The following is a 15,224-nucleotide window of genomic DNA, read 5'->3' on the forward strand; positions in this document are numbered from 1 at the left end:
TAAATGTTCTATTTTGAGAGTTCTATAAAACATACTTACAATTTCTTAATTATATTTACAATAAATTAGTATAATTTTTTGTTCTAAATGTTTCTTTTTTACAATTTCTTTCTTACAATTCCTTCCAATTATATTTACAATAGATAATTATATAATTTCTATTTTGAATGTTATGTTTGTGCATTTTCTTTTAGCTATATTGAGAATAAATGATTAGATATCTGTTATTATAAATTATAGATTACTATATATTTGTTCTTCTAAATATTTTATTTTGCAGTTTTTCTCAATCATACTTACAATAGCTGCCTAATTAGTTGTTGCCTTAAATGTATTATATTTAGAATTTTGTTCAAGAAAAGCAATTGTTTTAGCATTCACACCTTTGTTGGGCTTGTTTTTTGTTGGATGACATGACCTTGATGATGGGTGGGCTGGTAGTTTTTGATGCTGGTGGTGGTGTCGTTACAGAACTAGTGATAAATTTTATATATCTCCCCTATTAATAATTCAATAGTCTTCATTTCTTATCTTCTGTCCCTATTATTTTTTTCTTTTTAAAAGTTAGTTTGTCTAAATGGACATAAAAATTTGTCGTTATGGATGGTGATGTCTGCTTGAATAACATACTAAGTACCACTTATAGATTAGAAAATTTGTTTTAAATTATCATTATTGGTGATAGAAAATACAGTGTTAATTTTTGAGTTTCTTCCTTATTAATAATCTTTATCAAATCATTTTGCCTTGACAACATTTTTAAATTTATTTTGAGGCCTAACTTTGATGAAATTTCTGGCATTTTTTTTCAGTCGTTGGATCAATAGTTTAGGAAAGTTAAATTAGCATAGGGCTCCATTTATTTACTAGCATATTAAATACTTAATAACGACATTCCTTTATGATGTTATGAACTTTTACTCTAACTAATCAGTGTTTCTTGTTTCTCCCTTACTAATAGCCATTATTTGAAATCATTTTGATCTACTAATGATTTTAAGTTATTTTTAAAACATCTCTTGCATGAAACCTATGGCAATATTTTTTTAGATTATTAGGGTCTGTTTGATGAATTTTGGATGGGAAAGTTGTTCGTATTATTCTTCACCACGATAAATATTGATTTGTCTTAGTCAACTAAATACATTTTCTCCAATGTCGATAAAATTTATGGTAAAATTGACAATTCTTGATTTCAAAAGTCCCTATTGAATTGGAAGTGTACTTCTTGCTAATATGGGTAGACAATAAGTGGATGAATAGGGATTGACAAAATTGAGTAAATAACAGAACCTGTAACTATCTTGGTCAATTTGATTGTACATGTAAAGCTACTACGAGGCATGGTAATGCATTCTTTGTTTATAGAAGGCTTGGTTTCAAGCTTCATGATTTTCTAACCTTTTTGCTGTTAATTTTTGAGGCCATAAGATTTGAAGGCTTTGTAGCTATTGATTTGCAATTATTTAGGATTTATGTTTGATGCACTTTGTAGCCATTCTGTGAGTTATTTGACTTCTATACTAATTTTTAAAAAAGATATAAGTTATGTTCTTGTTGTAATAGTTATGTTCTTATAATTTTTTTAAACAATTAACTTAAAGAGTATTCATGGTTTTCCATCTTTGTTTTTGAGAAGTCTTTTAAATTAGAATGAGTGTGAGTTTTAATTATTTGTGGGAATGCAACAATGTTTTATAATTTTCATGGAGTGTTCATGTTACAAATATGATATTCAATCAAAATTTCCTACAAATGAGTTTCTCTAAACCAATTGTATTAGCACAAACTAGTTATAAATATATTAATCTCGTATTTTAAAAAATTTTGTCATCACTATTTGTTAAGTTATTATGGTAAAAATGTAAATGTGAAATTCGCTTGTTTCTTGTCACATGTTAAATATGTAGATGTCATCAAATTGTAGACCTAAAAGGATCCTAAACATTATAGTATTGTAGTATTTGTAACAGAACTATATTACTAGTTGTTGGGACATTATATTATTCTATTTAAAATGTCATAGAAGCCAACATTGTGAAGAAGCTTATGAGTTTGACTTTTTGATATGCCTTATATTGTTCCACATTAGTTTTGTTTGTTGAACTTATAATATTTAAAACATGTAATTAGAAACATGGAAAATGTAATGGTTAATGGTTTGAATTGAGGAAATTTAAAATTCCATTAGACCTAGGAAGTTAGTTGACTAAAAGTGCTATTCAAAATTGTATATGTTTTGATGTCATTTGACATTTGAATGGGGAATAGTAACATTGACGTCCATTTTAAAATATATAACTATTTAAATTTGATTGAATACATTAATTCCCTATCTAATTTTGAAGTCAACTATGGCAAATTTTGGCTATTGACAATGTGTGATCGTGTATATATGCCAAGTCTAGGTGGTGATTAGGACTGTCCCTCGATTGGTGCAATTGAATCAATGCATTTGGAAAATGTATTTGTTATAGATTGCCCAAATATTGAGAAATCATTGTGCATTTCTCTTGGTGAAATTTTTTTAGAAAACAAATATGGAACAATATGTCAAGAATCACTTTAGACTAGTTGAAAACTACAATGCATATATAAATACACATGCAATAGAGATGAGTAATACACCCATAGGTGGCTTGTTCTCCCTTGAAATTTTAAGCTCTTGTGCTTTTACGGCCTGTGTGTATAATTCCCTTAAAATTGCTATCAAAACTAAGTGGAAGTCTATTGTAGATCATGCATTGCAAGCACATAAATCCCTATTTTTTGAACAACATGCATTGAGGATTGCAAATGTATGCAATGCAATGATATTCCTACAAATGCATATGTCTCCTCTTGTTATTGGACTTGATCATTTATCCTTTAGTTCATGTTGTTGACACATACTACATAACACATTTGAGCTTTTAGTTATATGGGAAAGTTGCTTGTCATTGATGAAGACTTTGATAGAGTACTCTATGCAAAGTTTAGTTGAATAAAAAATGTTGTAAATTGATGTAATGATATTTAAAGTATGTATTGCATCTTTTCGTAAGAATTTTGACATTTTAAGTTAGTATTGTTCTACTTGAAACTATCTTCAATCATAATTATACTAAATGGCAATAGAAATGAGACATTTAAATTTAAATGTTTGCTTATTGCATGAAAGTAACAAATATAGTTTTCATGCTTACTTGAATGTATGCTATGTATCTTTGTATCCTATACTTTATTCTCTAAAAAGATGGTTATTTCTATATTGCAAATTGATTAAATGATTCATATATTGATATTGTAGAAATCTTACATCGCTCATCATTTTCTATGTTTTTAGTTTCAGGGGCTATTGGAGTCTAATAGGACTACTTTGAATTTTGAATAAATCTAACAACATCAATCACAACAATCTGGTATGTTTCCATGCCATTATTTTCAGATACAATATCAACTTCTTTCCTCAAAATATACTTTTAAAGTTGTGATTACCACATCTAAAAAAGAAACCTTTGTTTCACTTGTAATGCTGTTTATTTTTTTGCACATTTACATTTTCTATTCATAATCTTTTCTTTAGTCATTTTTTTAGTGGATGTTTATATAATCTATCAGATATATCAAAAAATTTATGATTTTATTTAAAAATTTTTACACCACACCAAATATAGTGCCAAAATAAATTAGAAAGATAAACTATAGTGGTATGGAAAAAAAAATGATGTTTGTAAACTTAATTGCTTATCACCAATGATGACCACTTTCACATTGACAAAGCACACTATGAGTGCATTAGTTTATATCATTCCAAATTATATCACCTTAGATACAAATTTAGGTAATAGATCTATGAACTGATCAACATTATTAGGCTAAAAAATATAATAAAGTTCCAAAACAATTGAAAAGAACCAATGTTAAACATTATAAAGAGTGTCATAAGCAATATATATATACAAACATACACATTAATGTGACATTTATTACTTTCCTAGCAATAATATTTCCACAAAAAAGAATAACAATGAAGTTGAGCTATATCTTAGAATTCAATCACTGTTAGAAAAATCTAAAATATGTTACTCATTGTCAACATGTTTTCTCTCTCCACATTGCACAAGTTAGAACACCATGCATGCATTTGCTACAATAAATCAGGCAACAAATCATCTTTTTGAAAGTCTAGAATGTAGTGTCCTTGAAAAAATCCTACAACTTCCAAGTGAATGCCAAAGAAAAATATAACAAAAATATTTTTAGAACAACCATGTTGTCATCTTTCCATACAATGGATGGGGAAACATTCAATCGATACCAGAGACAAATCAAATTCGTGTTTTTATCTCCATTTATGATAAAAAAAGAATTGATTTATCTTAAATATTTGGTGCAGATATATAGGGAAGCTCATATCATTTTTCACTGTCAAGATATTATAATCCATTTCCCTCATGGAAATCACACGTCAGAAGAATTGAATACCATTTTCAATCCAACATGCAAAACATTGTTTTGTCAGCTATCAACATTTGGGCTACAGTTGAAGACAAGACACTTTTGTGCATAATAAACCTTATCATATCATATCCAACTCTTACACTTGAATGGATTATAAGACATGACAATGTAGAGCTTGTAGGAGAATGGTTTGACATTGATATAGGAGCACTATCAACTAAAACCATATAACACCATTACTCATACCATTATTTGTTTCTATTTGCAAATAGTGACATGTCTCCTAGCATTCATCTTGTAGCAGATATTGGAAGATGACACATTTTCAATAGATAAATTAACTGTTAACACATACAAATTAGCATATGTAATATTTATGACATATACGATTAGGCTCCATTTGCATGAATTGTAAAAATCTAGCACAATATGTATCTTGGTCATGTGCGTCTCAACAGTGTGTACATATCTAAGTTTCAAAGGCAGTCCAACGATAAATGTTTTTATAGATATAATAGCAAAAGTTAAATGAGAAGCTATATTTGTATACATGAAATCACATTTATTTCTTCCAACTTATGTGAATTGATAGTTTTATTTATATAAGTTTTTAAAATACCTCCTTTATTGATTAACAAGCAAACTTTGTAGAGCAAAATGCATGACTGAATATATCAAATAAATTTGTTCTTCCTTTTCACATTGAATGATAATCTATATTTCAATGGCAAGTTGAAGTGAATATATTCATGCGGCAAGGTTGATAGATTTGAGAGACATATCTATTCCATTTAAATTTTTTTTTTACATTGAGAGCTAGTCAAATTGATCACAACTCACTGCAGTTAATTTTTAGAAGAGTATGGAACTTGTTGAAATAGTAGTGGGAGTTGAATTTTGCTCTCTCTTGGTTCTCTTGTTCATTGTAAATGAAACACCTACTTTCATTTCATTGTTAGCTTTGAATGTAATAATTTTCTACACAATTCTCTATGTATTAGAAAAATATATGTAATGTTTGTAGCAAAGAACAAGGATCAATACTATGTATTGCAAAATTGTTTCCTGTTGGAGAAAAAACTATGTATTTCATTGTTTAAATTATATAGTATCAAATGTTATGCATCTATCTATTAACTAAAAGGACAGTTTCGAGAAAATATTTTTTTATTTGACAGTTGAGTGGTTTTACTCATTTCTTGTGAATTAGGGAGAGATTTATGAAGTTCACATCAAAGGATGGGATGTTTACAATCGTTGTTTAAGAACTAAAGTTTGGAGCTTTCTTATGTAATATTTGGTGCATTTGAAATTGGAAATTAAAAAGTTAGAGATAGCAAGTGTGTCAAGGGCATATTGAAGCTGCTATATAGTCAAGATTTGGGGTTGTTTTGGAAACATCATGGTGGTGGCTACAACAGGAAGCAAAAATAATCAATCTAGTATCTGACAAAGGAAAATTTGAACCAATTGGTTCCGTCAAAATTCTTTATCCTAGATAGGCAGTGATTATAGCAAGGTAGGTGGTGGAAAAGTTTTTGGTCAATAGTTGGCAAGGTGTACATATTAGATGGAAGCACCTCTACGTAGATTGATAGCAACAAAAACAAGAGAAAAGAACAAATTTCATTTTTTTTTTAAAACTATGCTAGTAGATATAGTGAAGGACATATATGTATTGAAAGTAAATTATTCTACATTGAAGGGCCAAGTGAGGAAGTAGAAAAGGATGAAGCATAGAAAAGGAAGAAGCTATGTTCAATAGATAATGAGGCAATAATAGATGGTGAGATATCCACCAAACCATTTCTTCTTATACATTTTCTAGAGTTACCTCCATCAATCTCTCAAGGTAGTGCATTTTCTGAGTAAAGAACAATAGTTTTGATAGATTGAGGAAGTACTCTCAACTTAATCAATAAGATGTTAGTTAACTTCTTTTTTTGATGTATGTACCTCCAAGCTTTCAGGTCCTGATTGTAGATGGGGTTACTATTAATTGTTTAGGGAAGTGGCATAACATTAAATTATGCATGGGATGTTCATATTGCTAACTTGATTGCTTGTATTTTTTATTTATGGTTGCAACATATATTTTGCTGAATGTTCAATGGCTTACTATAGTAGGTACAATTGAGATGAACTATGAGTTATTCAACCATTTCCATTTAAGAGGGACAAATAGTACACCTTCTTGTGGCTAATTTACAATTGCACAATGTACATGAAAAAAATTTCATTGTTGAAAATCATTTGAGAAGCCATGGGGCCTTCACCATTTTGGATGACATGGATCACATCAACTAGCTAAATAATTTTTGGTCCTGTAGAAATCGTCGTACCAACAAATAATAACAACAATTTTTTGGTTTTTTTGGCTTGCCTCACAACACTTAGTAACTGTAATCAAAGTGGTTCTAACATCCTAAATAAAATCCTATACAATACATGTATGTTCTAGATTAAATATTTTTTAACTCACAATCCCAATGGTTGACCTAGATTCAACATAGACATTAAATGTTAACACTATGACTACTGAATTTGGTTACGGAATGAACTAAAAGTTTATGAAACAACTTGAACACTGATAGTTCATTGTACAAACAAATAGAATTAGAGATAAATATATTTTTAGCAAAATGAATAACATGATTAGTATAAAAAAACATTATATTTGAATAGGAAGATGTATAAATTCAAAGATTTCATTGGCTAAATTAAATTTCAAAATAACCATCACATGGATGCTATAATATTATAATATCTACCTGCAACATAAACTAAAAATCTAAAAAAGGAAAATAGAATCTGCAATTATCCAAAATATTTTAAAATATTTCACGACTATTTAAAGTCACAAGTGTGAGGCTTGCTAATAACATCAAATTGCTAGAATTTGGAACTTCTAAATATACAAAGAAATTCCCTCTATCCATTGGTATTCTTGAATACAAATACAAAAAATTCATTTATAACCAAAGAAATGGATCAAAGATATGTACTAACAAATATGTTAGAATAGAAGTATACTATGAATAAAACCATCTTAACAATATGACAATCCAATGATTACAATTCATATCTACGACATTTGATGCTACTATTGTTTTTTCTAGTCTTCTATGTTTCCAATTTGTCATAATATGTACATATAATTTTAAATTTAGTTAAAAGATTTTCATTAAGAAAATATAACAATGTAACTAATTTATGAAAACATTCTAAAGTAGTCATCAATACTCAAAAACATTAATCTTGGAAGCAATGGATACTAATTTGGAAAAAATTTATGGTTGCCTTATAGGAAAACACAGGAGGAACATTAAATAAAGAAGACATGCTATTTTACTACAAATGCTAAATTAATAGATGTTATAAGTCTCAAAATGCAATGTAAAAACCAACTTTGCAAAATTGATGAAGAACTCGCACAGTAAGGACTATCAAGATTCAAAGAGTTCAAATATAATGTCGGTGATTGCTTATTTGGCTCTAGTATTTTTACTTGATTACACAAAAACTTGTAGTCAACTATGAAATGGGACAATAGATTACTTTTGCGAATGTCTTAAAAAATAATATCCAGAGGCACTCTATGCATATAGTCATGAATTGCATCCTCTCACTATAAAAGAACTCCATAATGTGAACGATGTGAATACTTATTTGAGGAGAATGTGTCTCCTCGCTGAAGAAACAAATACAAGAAATGAAAAAGGTCTATGGGGAGACATTTTGTATACATTGGATGTCAAAGTGGTTAAATATTTGTATTTCTATTTACTCATTGACAACAAGAAAAAAATACCTTGACTTCAATCAACATTTGAGTGGAGAACAATACTGTTTGCTTTTCCATGATTCAAATCTATGAAATGAACATTTTGAAGCTTTGATTGAAATGCAAAGGTTGAAATGCAATTGCCATACTCTTAAACTACATAGATTGAAAAGAATAATAAGAGAGAATAAACAAGATATACAAAATACACTACATAATAAAGAAGAACTAGAACAACACAATGAACAAAACAAAGGAGATAATGGCTCAAAAAATTCTCAAAAATGTAGCACGACAAGTTTAAGGATGATAAAAAAATACACATGTAAAGAAGCAATATCTTGTAACATATACAATGTACAATCAAATAAAATTATATTTAGTGAAAATGAAAGCAATGGAAACCTCAACATAGTTGAAGAAAATCAAAAAAATGGAAACAAAAAGAGGAAAATAAGACAAACACAAATGAAAATAATAGAAAGATATGAACTTGCAATACAGGACACACCAAAACATTGCTCTCAAGTTTGTGATACTTTGCAATTCAAAAAAGATATGAAATACGCAAAAAAATCAATGAAAGATATATATACAATCCTGATGAATTGTAAATGGCCATCTCAAACAACCAACATATGCAAAATATGTTATAAAGGTCTAAAACAATCTTTCCTTCCAAAATTCGCAACTCCTCATAACATTATAGAAATAAACCTTTGTGACATGTGAGAATGCTAACACAATTAGAGGAAAGACTTGTATCCTTGAGAATTGTCTTTGCACAAATATGGGAACTATGATATAGAAAACTACAAATGGGCTTGACTAGGTCTATAATAAATGTCTCTACAAATTTGAACATTGTTCAAAAAGCTTTTCCTCAAACAATAGATTACACATCAACAATTGCAGTTTCTCTAAAGAGACGTCTTGAATATAAGAATACCTTCCAAAAAGGAATAGTATGACCCACTATCATAATGCAAGCTCTACATGAATTGATAGAAACATCATTGTATAAAGTAGAAAATGTAACAATAAATGATTCATGGTTACAATTGTATGAGTCGAAACAAGAAGCTCAATCAATGACTGATAGTACATCAAGTGACACTGACTCACTTAGTGATATAGAGAATGCAAACCAGACAAACACATTCATACATGGATTTATAGATGCTAGAAGCACACACAACATGAATGATAAAATTATTGATTTAACACCTTCACAAGAGTTTTATCTAATAGGAATTTTCAAAGACAAACATTCTAAGGAAATGAATTTTCCAAACTTATTCTATGGAGTGCCTCATAGTAGTCATACCTCTAAAAAATTAAGTTATCAAAGAATTATGCAATGGGAGCTTCTAAACTTATCTCATAAATTTTCAATAGACACAAAAAACCTATTTTTCAAAATAATTAAAATACTAATTCACCAAGTCCTATCAACAATGTGGGTGAGAATTAGAAAAGGTCAATTGAAAGGTAGGAAGTTAGTTGCCAAAGATGTGAACAACAAACCTAACTTAAAAAAGATCATGAAATTAGAAATTAGATATGTAGATTTCAAGAGAATTAGAATATCTCTAGACTATTCCCAACTACTTAAAAAAAAATGTTTTTGCTATGATATGACAATTGGGTCCTCCCACCTTTTTCCTCACTTTTACATGTGTTGAGAAAAATTGGCAACCGTTAAGAAACACTCTACTTAAATTCTATAAAACAATGGAGAATGAAATAAACAATACTAAAAATAATGCTTACACTACTTGTGACATAAACCACCTTGTATGTAAAGACCCTATCACATGTGCATGATACTATTGACATAGAGTACAACAATTGTGGAAATTAATGTTCACCAATCACTTTTTCTTTGGAAAAATTAATGACTTCTTCTTAGTCACTGAATTTGAGAATAGGGGGAATGAAAATGACCATATCTTGATTTGGGTTGAAAATGCCCCGATTTATGGTAAAGAATAGAATATCAAAATAGTTAAATTCATTGACAACTATATAACATGTAGTGTTGGCCACTTAGAAGGTCATCCTTGGAAAAATTACACAAGAATCATCACACAAAACGTTGTAAGAAGACATCAAAAAGAAAATGTCATTTTAACTTCCCAATACCTCTGTTTCTAGAAACAATGATATTAGAACCTTTATTGGAAAAAATAGAATCACTGGTTATGCAAGCAAAAGATATTTTGTCAAATTTGAAAAAAGAGAACTATGACATTTCATGGACATATGACATGTTTATTGAAAAACTACTTTTAACAAACTCAAAATATATTGACTTAATAAGATCTACATTAGACAGACCTGCTCTATTTTTGAGAAGATGGCCTTGTAAAATTTGAAATAATAGTTTTGCAAGTGCAATGCCTACATTATGGAAAGAAAATACAGATGCACAATTTGTACTTAATGCATATGTTGCAACAATGCATTGTAGTTCGTATATGGCAAAATTTGATAAATCAATGACAAATGCATTTCAAAAAATAAGAAATGACCACCAAAAAAATAATATAGACACAGTTGACATGATAAGAAAACTTTAGAATGTTTTACTAAACTTACAACAAATGTCACCACAACAAGCAACACATCTATTGCTCTGAATGCCACTTGACCAAAGTTCACGAAAGTGTATATTTATTGATACAAGAGTTGATGATGAGCGAGTATTTGTGCTTAAATCTGTAAAACAATTGAAGAATGAGCCAGATGATTCCAAAAATGTTATGGCAAAATCATTTATAGAATATTATATTCAACGTTTAGAAAGTCTAAACCATATATGATTTTCTGAATTTCTCTCACAATATCACAAAAGAAAACATATAATAAAGAAGAAAATAAAACCAAACATAATACGTTACATAAATTACAAAAAGCATATTGATTCAATTAACTATTATAGAGAACAAGTTCTCCTTTATGTCCCATTTGTGATAACTATGGACACACTCCTAAATAACTTTGGTACTTGGCAATTTGCATATGAGCACCACAAGGAAACGATACAAAAAAATTGTGCCAAATTTTGCTACAATGTTAATTCACAATGAGAAGACATTGACAAAGAGGGAAACGAGCTACAAGGTAGAGATTAGAGTAATGAAGAATCTAATCCACAAAACAAAATCAATTCAATGAACAAAGAATACAATATTGTAAAAGACATTTCAATACTCCCAAACAAGAAAATATGTCATCAATTACATATCAATTTTGAAATAGGAAAACATCCTCAAATAATAGATAATAATGACTACTTCAAATTATGTTAGGTGATTAACATGAAACAACAAATGATAGTGAAAGATATTCTATTAGAAAAAGAACAAAATATAGCAACCTCGATTCACCTATTCTTAACAAGTGGAGCTAGTACAGGGAAAACATTTACGAAAAAAGTTATTTACCATGCACTCATTTGTCTATATACTAATGACATCAACGATGAACCTAGAAAACCAAAGGGGATGATAGTTGCATACACAAGGAAGACAACATATAATATTGGTGGTGCTACAATACATTAAGCATTGCACATTTCATTCAACAAATCAGAATTCATCCCATTAAGAAGCGAAACTCTCGACAAAATATGCAAACATTATTCTCAACTACGTGTTCTACTCATCGATGAGATATCCTTAGTTGAGTCTAGCTTCCTAAGATATATTGACTTACGCCTATGTGATATCATGCATAAACCAACATCCTATTTTGGATGTTTGGACACAATCTTTTGTGGTGATCTTTACCAAGCATTACCCATTTTAGATTCTGATGTATTTGCAAACAAACCAAACACTAAAGAACTACTACCTTACAATTTATAGAAAGAATATAAAATGCTACTCATTGACAACAACAATGAGACAAAAAGATCCAACATTTATTTGTATCTTGAATAGAATATGTACAGGTACTCAAACATTAGAAGACATACAATACCTTAATGACCGCTATCTAAAAGTTATACTAGATGACCCTACACTTCAATTTCTCTTCTTTTATAGAGTAGACATAGATGCACATAACAATAAGATGCTCTCAGACATGCTTGGTCTTAAAATCACATTAAAAGCTATTGACAAATTTGAAGAACAATCCCATGTTATACGCCTTTATACCCATATGACATCACTCCCAAGTGAAATACACATGAACCCAAGCATCTTAGTAGAAATATACTCAAGTAACTATAACATTGAAGACAATATTGTGAATGTCTTAGATGGTATCTTCAAATTATATACCAAAAAGGACAACAATGACATTATTTGGATCAAATTTAATGATACAAACATAGGGCAACAACAATGAATAAAGTATACATCATTATACACCAATGAAATTGAACATGAATGGGTACCCATATTATGAATTGCAAGACCAATATTATGAATTACATCAAATAAAAAATTAACTATATGGAAATAATTCCCCATACAACTCGCATGTGCTCATACCATTCATCGATCCCAAGGCCTTACAATGGAAGCACTAGCTTTTGATCCAACAAGAGTAAAACAACATGGTCTAGCATATACAACCCTCTCACGAATATGAACAATTGAAAACCTATATTTAGTCAACCCTCTTACACAAAAAATTTAAACTCAAGAAGAACATTATTCTAGAAAAGGAATGGCTACAGACAACTTCATCATGAAATTTTGATTGCAACAAAATATGTTTAACATCGTCATCACATTTGACTTTGTGCACACTAAACACTCATACATAACATCCACATATATATGACCTAACATGTGACTATCATATAATATCTTCAGCTATTATATGCTTGCAAGAACTTAACACAAAAGAGAGAGAACCTATCCCTTTCAACAAATTATACATTCAAATTTCAATCACTGGCATATGTGGTTTAATGAATTTAACAAAGAAAACCATATCTACTACCAAAAGTCACCACCATATCTCCACAAATGTTGAAACCCTAACAGTGAAAATAGCAATACAAAATAAAGTAATATATATAATTAATATTTACACAAGACCAAACACTTACTTAGAGGAGGTAGAAATAGCTCTACATAATGTAGTCAAAAGCATTAAACCAAAAGAGATATTGTACATACTAGGAGATTTCAACATCAATATGCATACAAAAAACAACAAAAGCAAATATTTGACATAATATATGATTAACCATAACCTCAAATTCCTTCTAAATACTACACATTCTATTGGTCGTCGACTTATTGACCATATATAGTCTAACTTTACTTCAAACATATTCAAAATTTTCAAATCTAAAGCGTACTAGACAAACCACTTTTTAACTTTACTCACAATTCACCCAACATTTGCATCCAACCTAGTGTAAACAACAATACATTCAAAAGAAACATGCAATTCAATTTAGATTTCATCAAACATGTAGACATCTTCTCTCTAACAACCACAATAGTATGAATAGAAAAATACAATTCAAAAAGAATTATTGTCTTCATGCATTCTACCTAACTACAAAACTATAGCTATTCAATCATGGTTTTCCAATTTGTAGGGTAAAATAAAAGCAAACAATATACAAAAAAATGATGCAGCCACTACTCAAGTTAAAATGGAACCAACTAAAAGAATTAGTAAAGGCACAATGGTCAAACAAGATCAAAATGCAAAAAGGTATAAAGTTGTGACAAAATTAACAATGGCTAAGATGAACACAATGGCAATACTTAGGTCAAAGGTAAAAACAATTGGTACAACTTCTATTGAAGAACTTAAAATGAAAGAAAAACTAGCAAGATATTTGAAGGGGATGTATTGATTGTCTACAAATACATCCTTGACAAGATCAACAAGACATGTGAGGTGCTTCATGCTGATGTCACAGATATAAAGGCAAAAATGATAGTAATAGTTAATGTGAAGGATAATTTGGTCCAACAATTTGAAGATAAACTAATTGTAGGGATGGGAATTCACATTTTTAATTTTTAGTTAGAAGCAAAATCTAACTTTGACCATGGGGACAGTGATTGTATAATTGTGTTGTAAGAGACCACAAACATTGAAACAATTCCTAACATTTGCAATGAATACAACTTCATACCTAGCAGTACAATTCGTCAACTTCTAAATAGTCCTAATGATTATCCAATTGGAACTATTGGAGCACTAGTAGTTGGAGCAAACAAAATAGGGTCACTGACAACATTTGAGCTCAAAGATGGTCATGGTGACGAGGACAAAGCACATGTAATTGTTCTACTATAGCTATTATGAAAAATAAATAATATCATAATGTATATGGTAAACGGAATAAACCTTCACCTCCAACTTTGCTAAAAGCTAACATTACCATATTATTGTAGCTCAAACTACATCCAAACCTGGCTCATCATCATGCTCTGGTAGATCAAATGTTGCATGATAATGAAACTCCAACACTTCTCTTCCGAAACATTATAACAAAGATGGACAAAAAAAAACATTATGTATAGGAACATCTACATACATTTGCAAGTTAAATAACTCAAGAACTCTTGAAATGTTGAATGAATTGTCACGAAAAAAAATGAGGTAAATTAAAAAGAAAACCACATTACAACTATTATGAGAGATTAAGTTACTTAAAATTAAAAGAATCTCTACTGAATAACATTCAGTAAGTGTGAAATAGGTCCCTGGCATTTTGAGAGTCGCCAATCCATTCTCTAATCCTTTTGCTGCCTTCTGATCACAATGCAATTACAAGTTTGATGGATTTGGTATTCTTGAGGAAGGAACTAGGCACTGCATCAAGTGTAATAAAAATGTGAGCTACATATAGAAGATCCACTTGAAAATGGTCTTGGCTACTAAAAACAAGAAAAATATAAACTGTTCAGTTACATTCCATAATAAAGGAGTTGGTCCCAAAAATTTCAGAAACAAAATATGAAGACTACATAGAGAAAAAATCCAAATTTGTCTTCACTTTGTGTGA

General features: G+C 29.5%; 1 protein-coding gene across 1 annotated transcript in view; it reads left to right on the plus strand.

The window, feature by feature from the left end:
* The window catches only part of LOC149577442 (exocyst complex component EXO70H1-like), a 55,158-nt gene that overhangs the window by 2,040 nt on the left and 37,894 nt on the right, over positions 1-15,224 (plus strand). The window lies entirely within an intron of this gene.

The sequence above is a fragment of the Cupressus sempervirens genome, chromosome 1 (genome assembly GCF_028749045.1).
Source record: "Cupressus sempervirens isolate cs-2001-9-10 chromosome 1, ASM2874904v1, whole genome shotgun sequence".
Lineage (NCBI taxonomy): Eukaryota > Viridiplantae > Streptophyta > Pinopsida > Cupressales > Cupressaceae > Cupressus > Cupressus sempervirens.